Genomic DNA, 7,676 nt, shown 5'->3' on the forward strand with positions numbered 1-7,676 from the left:
GTAACTTGATAGAATATAATGTTCATCACAATGTTGCTTTTCTTAAATCCTTAATTTTGTCCATAAATGTATTAAAACATTTAAATAATAGAATGAGTTGAGAACCAAACAAAAATTGGGAAAAAAATACTACTATTCCACCATAAAATCAGAAATTTTCCACTCAATTGGGCTTTCAAAATAGGAGGCTTCACACCCGATTAAGGTTATGAAACTCAAGCTAGACATCAAACTGGAAGAACTCATGTATAGGTTTTAACCGGGTTGACCATCCGGTCATACCGGACGATATTATAATATCATATATAATTATATATAATATATATATTATATAATTAATTAAAATAAGTGAATAGCATACTTATCAATATCATGTTTTGCATAATGCATACACATAAATCAAAATAAAAGTGCACCAACCAAGTTTAAGTCTTACATAATTAAAATTATAAATCAAAATACAACTATCTCATATAGAGATTAAATATTCTAATTCATCAAAATATCATTATCTTCATTAGATCCTAAATTGACATTGTTGGTTAGAGATGTATTTTGAGTGTAACCATCTTCATGTTCTTGAGGAAAATAGTCCAAATTAAACTCTCCAAATATTTCGTCCTTCAACCATACCTACAAATTAGAATATACATTAGATTAATTTGTATAATAATTTGAAAATTGTTGCACATTATAATATGTTCAAAACAAACCTTCGTCATCATTTGTTAAATCAAGTATCGGATTTGACAAATCATAATAGAACATTTTTTCTATTTCATCATAATCAATCAATGGAGTTTCTTCTTCTTCTTCAATAATCCAAAACTCAATATTCTCCATACTCTTGTAGTCAACATGATCAAGTGTTCTTCTTTTATTAATCGCCCTATAATTATAAGAAATATGATATATCAATACAAAATAGAAGTTAAGTAACAAATATTAAAAATTAAGTTAAAAACAAACCTATCTTTTAAGCTCAAGTTATAGTGCACATAGACTAGATCATTCAATCTTTTGTGCTCTAATTTATTCTTGTTCCTTGTGTGTATTCTTTCAAATACACTCCAATTTATTTCACAACCAGAAGAAGAAGTTATTTGACTCAAAATCTTAATAGCTAATTGAGATATCATAGGTGCACTAAATCCAATTTGGGACCACCATTGATCTAAAAAGTATCACAACAAATTAGTAGTTTAGTAGGTCATTAAAGTGTTATAATCTTACACAATATTTCAATAAATTGATAAATTAAAATCTTACCTGGTCGCAAGTGTTTAACTGTTTCAATTGTCATTGTATTGCTAAAACTCCAAACTTTATCATGGTAGATGTAACTTTGTTTGAAAAACTCAGTCTTGTTTGTGGTAACTTTTGCTTGTAAAACATCAAGCCAACCTTGTTGAACTTTTGGCTTGATACAAAAGTTATCCTTATCATAGTAGAATATTGGATTCAAAAAGTATGCAGCACAATGAAATTTTGTTCTAAGTTAATTTCTAACAATTTATCCCATCTTTGCTTTATAATTCTTGTATAAGGCTTATACAAAGACTTTTTGTTCATGAACACATTCTTAATAGTTTTCCTTGCTCTACACATCCCTTCATATACATAAGGTAGAGAAGGCATGTCATTAGCATCAACAATTCTTAATAAGCGGATTAATGGAGCCACAATATTGACAATAATTGCATAATCATTCCAAAACCTTGTATTCATCACAACCTCCACAAATCTATTTGTTTTCTTGTCCCTGTAATATCTAGAATCAATGAAGTCTTTACTGGTGACCAAAGCTTGCAAATCATGTTTGTGTTCATGAATGTTTTTCAGTGCAATGAAGGTTGTTGCAAAACGAGTTGCCCAGGACGTATGATTTCTTTCCACCCTAGTCTTTTCCTTAACCATGCTAACAAAAACCCATGATTGTACACAAACTTTGTTATATCAGAGACACTCTTAGCTAATGTACTCACATGCTCCATTTTATCAATGTCTCCTAGAACCAAATTTAAACAATGTGCAGCACAAGGAGACCAAAATATACATGGAAACTTATCACTTAACATAGCTCATGCGGCTTTATAATGTGCACCAAATATAAACACCAAATAGAAACACTCAATGGGCATGTGAGCTCATGGGTGTGCTAGGATTTATAATCCTTATTCTCTAATGATATATTGGTAGTCGCTCAACGCTCTCGGGGACGTAGGAATAATTGGCTGAACCTCATTAACAAATTCTCTTGATTCTTCTCTTATATTTATTCTATGCCTTTTATTTGATTGTTTGTGTCCAACGCTACGCAACGATCGCTTTTTTTGCACCAACAACCATCAGCCATGATGGTACAACCAGTTTCTTTCCAAAAGTTCCTAAAATTCTCAACTAATAACTCAACCTCTTTCTTCATTTCATGCAACAAATTAGATCTAATAGCATAATAACTAGGACCTTTATAACTAGGACCAATTACACCAATTGCATCTATCATAGGTTGATAGTAAACATAATTCGAACAGTTGAACGGGATGCAACAATCATAAAAGAATCGAGCAACTGCCAAATCAGCTTTATGAATAACATCCTTACCTGAAAAGCCCACTCTGATTGAAGGTTGAGCTCCTGCCGTAGTTCTTGGAGCAAAGCCCAAAGTGTTTGTCTTACCCTTGTCTGTAGTTGGTATTGGCGGATTCACATTTCCTTCAAGTTGTGTAACATTTTCCTCATCTAAATCTTCTTCCCTTCAAATTTGATTAGCTCCTCGTTTTCTACTACCACATCTCTCTTTTCTCTAGCAAGATGTTGTTTAATTCGATGTATTCCTCCACCCTTGTAACACTTTGAACAATACATACATTTTATACTTTTCTTTACATCAACATCTTGCACTAATTGGCAATGGTCCCATGTTGGATCAGATTTTGCTCTAACAGATTGAGTAGTAGGAGTTACTACTTGATTTGTATTTGGAGAACTTGCATATGATATTATATATGAAATGATAATCATTTACCAAATTAACATAAACAATAGGGTATGACATTTTTAACTTAAGCACTCTGAATTATAGCATGCAAGCAATTAAATAATTCACATGTACCGCCACTACAAATCATATATATGTTTGTTTGCAGAAATAATTGAAAACTGAAACCTCTTAATGAAATAATTGAAAACTGCACATACCTATTAGGCTATTAATGAAATAATTGAAACCTAACCTATGATAGTAATTGATAGAGGCATGTCTAACCATGACCACTTTCAAAGAGATGTTATCATACTACTATATTAGTCAGATAAAATATAAGATGGACACCCATAACTATAAAGTCAATTGAATAAAAACCACCTAAACTAATGTTCCTGCTTCCTAGAATATTCAAATGGTTCAGTTTTAGTCCAAAAAAGATAAACTGTCACAAAACCACCTAAAAATAAGCTATCACAAAACCACCTACGCAGTTTCCAACCTTTAGTCTAAAGATTCTCTAATAAAGCAGATTAAATAGAACATAAAATTTGAGTATTTGGTTTCAAATCTTTAATCTATGCCATACATCATTTGAATACCAAGAAATACAGAACATAACCATATAATATAATAGTTGCACTGAACTTAAGCTATTAAAAGTGAGATGCAGAAGGTGAACCTAAATAGTGAAAAAAACCTGCAACACAGTGAGAAGGTGAAGGAAGAAGACAACAACGTGAAGGATGAAGATGATGATGGTGAAGAAGACGACAACGTGTAGGATGAAGATGACGATGGTGAAGAAGAAGACAGTGACGTGAAGAAGACGGTGATGTGAAGGATGAAGACAACAATGGTGAAGAAGAAGACCGCAACGGTGAAGGGTGGCGGCTAGCAGCGGCTAGGTTTGAGACTCTCTAATTTTTTACTGTTGCAACTTGCAAGGTAAGTGTGTAGGGCCTAATTTTTAATTTCTATTTTATTTCATCTAGCCAACCGGTTTAACCAACCGGGTTATTCCGGTTTTACCCGGTCTAACCCGGTTGGACCAGTTTTTCCACGGGCCAAAACGGCTTGGAATGGCATCCCAGTTTTATGGGTGTACGAGACCGTCTATGTATGCGGGTAATAGTTGGATCGGTCGGACTGTCCGGTCCCAATAACCTTGCACCCAACACATCTTGAAAGACCAAAATCATTCATTTATAGCTTAACTCATTTGAGCAAAAGCATGCAGCTTTATTACATAGCATGTTTTAAATTGTGATTACAATTTTGGTTACTGCAATTGTGGTTATTGTAGTTGTTGTGATGCGGAGTACGGTTGTTGCAGTTTGAATCAATGTGATCTGATACGACCCGATGTGGTTGTGTTGCGGCCTGATGTAGTCTAATGCAGTTGCAATCGCATTATTATGATTCAATGTTACACCGCAATCGCATCATTATAGTCTCATAAGTTAATGCGGTCCGCAATTTGAAACATTGATCCATCATTGTAACCTCATTTTTCACATACTACACAATGAAAAACACTATCACTTATTCTTTAAGAGTGTAATATTCATGCATTATGAGTATAAAAAATTTATACATAATCACTACATCATTCATTTGGATTACTTTTTCAAATGGTCAATGATTATTAAATATAAATAATAGTATATAAAACACATACATTATCGATACATATATTTTTTTTCTAATTCCATAATAGTTATTACTCTTGTATAACCACAAGAATCTCAATCCAAATATCCACTTACAATCATGTATACACACAAACTTAACATCATGTCCATACTAAATAATCAGTAACAATATTGCACTTAACATAAATTAAACATATAATTAAAGAACAAATTAGGAGTCTAAACTATTAACAAAAAACAATTTAACACAGATTTTGCTTTAATCAGCTAGTAGTAATTGGTGTACTCCTTTGTACCTAATCATGGCCAAGTCCTCAAATTGAAACCCTTTAATTAATCACAATAATAACGACATCTAGGTTTGACGAACTTACTCTAGGCTTGAGAAGTCCATCAAGCACAAAGATTAATACTTAGAGCTGGGTTTTAGAGGTTGTAAAAGCTTTATATTGAAGATCCCAACCAAGATTAAATTTGTTTTCCTGTTGGTTTAATTAGAATGAAGGCGGTATATAGAAAATGGTTATATGAATATGTGTGAAGCTTGATGAACTTGGCTAGAACTCGAACCTGTGACCCAAACTAGAGATAAGACGATCCTCAAAATTTATCAATGTGGGATATTTCCAAGGGATAACCACCAAGCGATCCTCCCTCCCACTTAGAATCCACATTATGCTTATAGGCAATAATCCTCCGAACCCTAGGAAGGATTGTTGTCATGCAAGCTCCATCGACCATGCACTTAGCCATGAAATTCTCAAATGAATCTCAAGTAACCATCGTCAAGAGAAATAGAGTGTTTTCATGCAAGCTCTACTATGAAAGCCTTCAGATAGACAAGAAAAGGAGGCAAGTATAAAAACCACCTATGCCCAATTAGACCTCCTAGATCATCTCTCTAGTCGGATTCATATTATAGGTCGGATAAGACTTCCATACTCCCTCGATTTTTAACTTCTTTAAATTGAAGTTTTAATAAGCTTATGACTTGTCCTGTTTGGCATTTTTAATATCCCAAAATAAAATGTAACCAATGCCTTTGGAGCATATTATTAATATCACAAATGTTAGGAATATATTCTAAGTGTTAACCCTCTCGGTTTTGATGAATCAAATTAATTAAGTAAGATTTTATTGAATTGTATGAACTTCCAAATTTGTTTACTTTAAAGTTTGCAAAATATCAAACAAATACAACTAAATATTAAATTTTATTGAACATTGTCTCTACATCATTGTATATCCTTAATTAAACCGATAGAAGTTTATTTTTAAAGTTATTTAAAAATTGATATTGTCTATATTCAAGACTTGTTTGCACTTTAAGATTCGCCAAACCACATAACTAGAATACTCCTACTCGCACATGGATGTGTCACCTCAATGAAGTTTAGAATCAATAATTCAAGTCGACAGCCATGTCGAATCAAGATGAAGTAAAATCATCGTCAACATCTCTAAAGACATGATTGAGTTTAAAATAAAAAGCATAAAGGAATTATCCATTAGATAAAGCTCATGTGGTCCATCTGCTTTTGAATAAAGCAAAAATGTTATATTGCTGCAAAAGAAAAGTTCTTACTAGAGGAACTAAATAAGTTTATTGGTCGCCACTTTTTGAGATTGCTCCATCAGACTCATCCATCAACTATGAAGAATTAAATGTTTACACATAATAACTATGAAACGTTAATAACAATGTCGAAGGACAAGAGATAATCAAGATGGAGAGTATACAAAACTCAACGAATATTAATTTCAAAAGAAGTTCTATCAAGACTTCAACGACTACATTAAATGTTTTATCTATAAATAAGCTTAACGTTGAAGGAAAAAATATACAACACAAAAATAAGGTAGAATAATATGAAACACATTCAAAACTCCACTATATTTCAAACATTATGTTCATCTTTTATTCAATAGTAATTGTGTTCAATCACTTCCTATTAAATTCACAATCTTCCTCTTACATATTTATTCTTTTATTTGAGTATCATTGAAAGACTTGCAAGTTGTAATTTTTAGCATAAACCATTGTTTAGTGTTGATCTTGAAGAGACTATGTGTGCAAATAGTACTCGAGTTGTTAAGCCTCAAGATAAAGTAATGTTGTAATCAATGTTGGATTATAATTGAATCTTAGTGTTGGCAAGAAACTAAATTTAGCCTATAATATTGGGTGAAGTAGTATAAAATATGTGTTAAATATTTTATTTCTCAACTCCTTTTATTTAAGTTTTTATACTTACTTTTTGGGGGTTATTGAAATATGTATTGTATTAGTCTTATATTGTCTGGTATTACAATAGAGTACAATGATCAATGTTATATATTGAACTCAAGTCCTTTGTTATATTGTGCACCAAATGGAAACACCACATGGACACCGAGACCATGAGTGTGTTAGAGCTTGCAATCCTTATTCTCTAATAATATCTTAGTAGTCGCTCAGTACTCCAGGGATGTAGGCACAATTGGTCGAACCCTGTTAATAAATTTTCTTGTCTTCTTCTTTTCTATTTATTCTATGCCCTTTATTTGATTGTTTGTGACCAACACTTAGTAACTATCGCTTCCGTCGGATGAACATTTGGTATTAGAGCCAATTGGTATATGGATCTTAGCCTAGACGCCATATTATGGCAAAGAAAAGTGAAGAATGTGATGGCTGGACAAGGTCTGTCAAAGACATTACGTGGTGATAAAGTAGATAAATTGAAAGAGAAGGAAACACAACGAGAATATGGTGGAGACTAATATCTCTGTTGAATCTAGAACCATAGAAGTCCATGCATTGGAGTGGGACGAGGGTGAAGATATGAACTCAAGTGTTGAGTGAGGCTCTAAAGCAGGTGCTATAAATATCTCTCTAAATGTTGGAGACGATGATCTCACTTTAGATGAGAAGTAGAATATCCTAATAACGTATTCACAACATCATGGTAAATGGTATTAATTGATAGCGTTTCCACAAAAGCATAGAGACACTGGAAGACTTTGATGTAGGATTTAACATGTACATTGGCTTG

This window comes from Lupinus angustifolius, chromosome LG09 (genome assembly GCF_001865875.1).
Source record: "Lupinus angustifolius cultivar Tanjil chromosome LG09, LupAngTanjil_v1.0, whole genome shotgun sequence".
NCBI classification, from domain to species: Eukaryota; Viridiplantae; Streptophyta; class Magnoliopsida; order Fabales; family Fabaceae; genus Lupinus; species Lupinus angustifolius.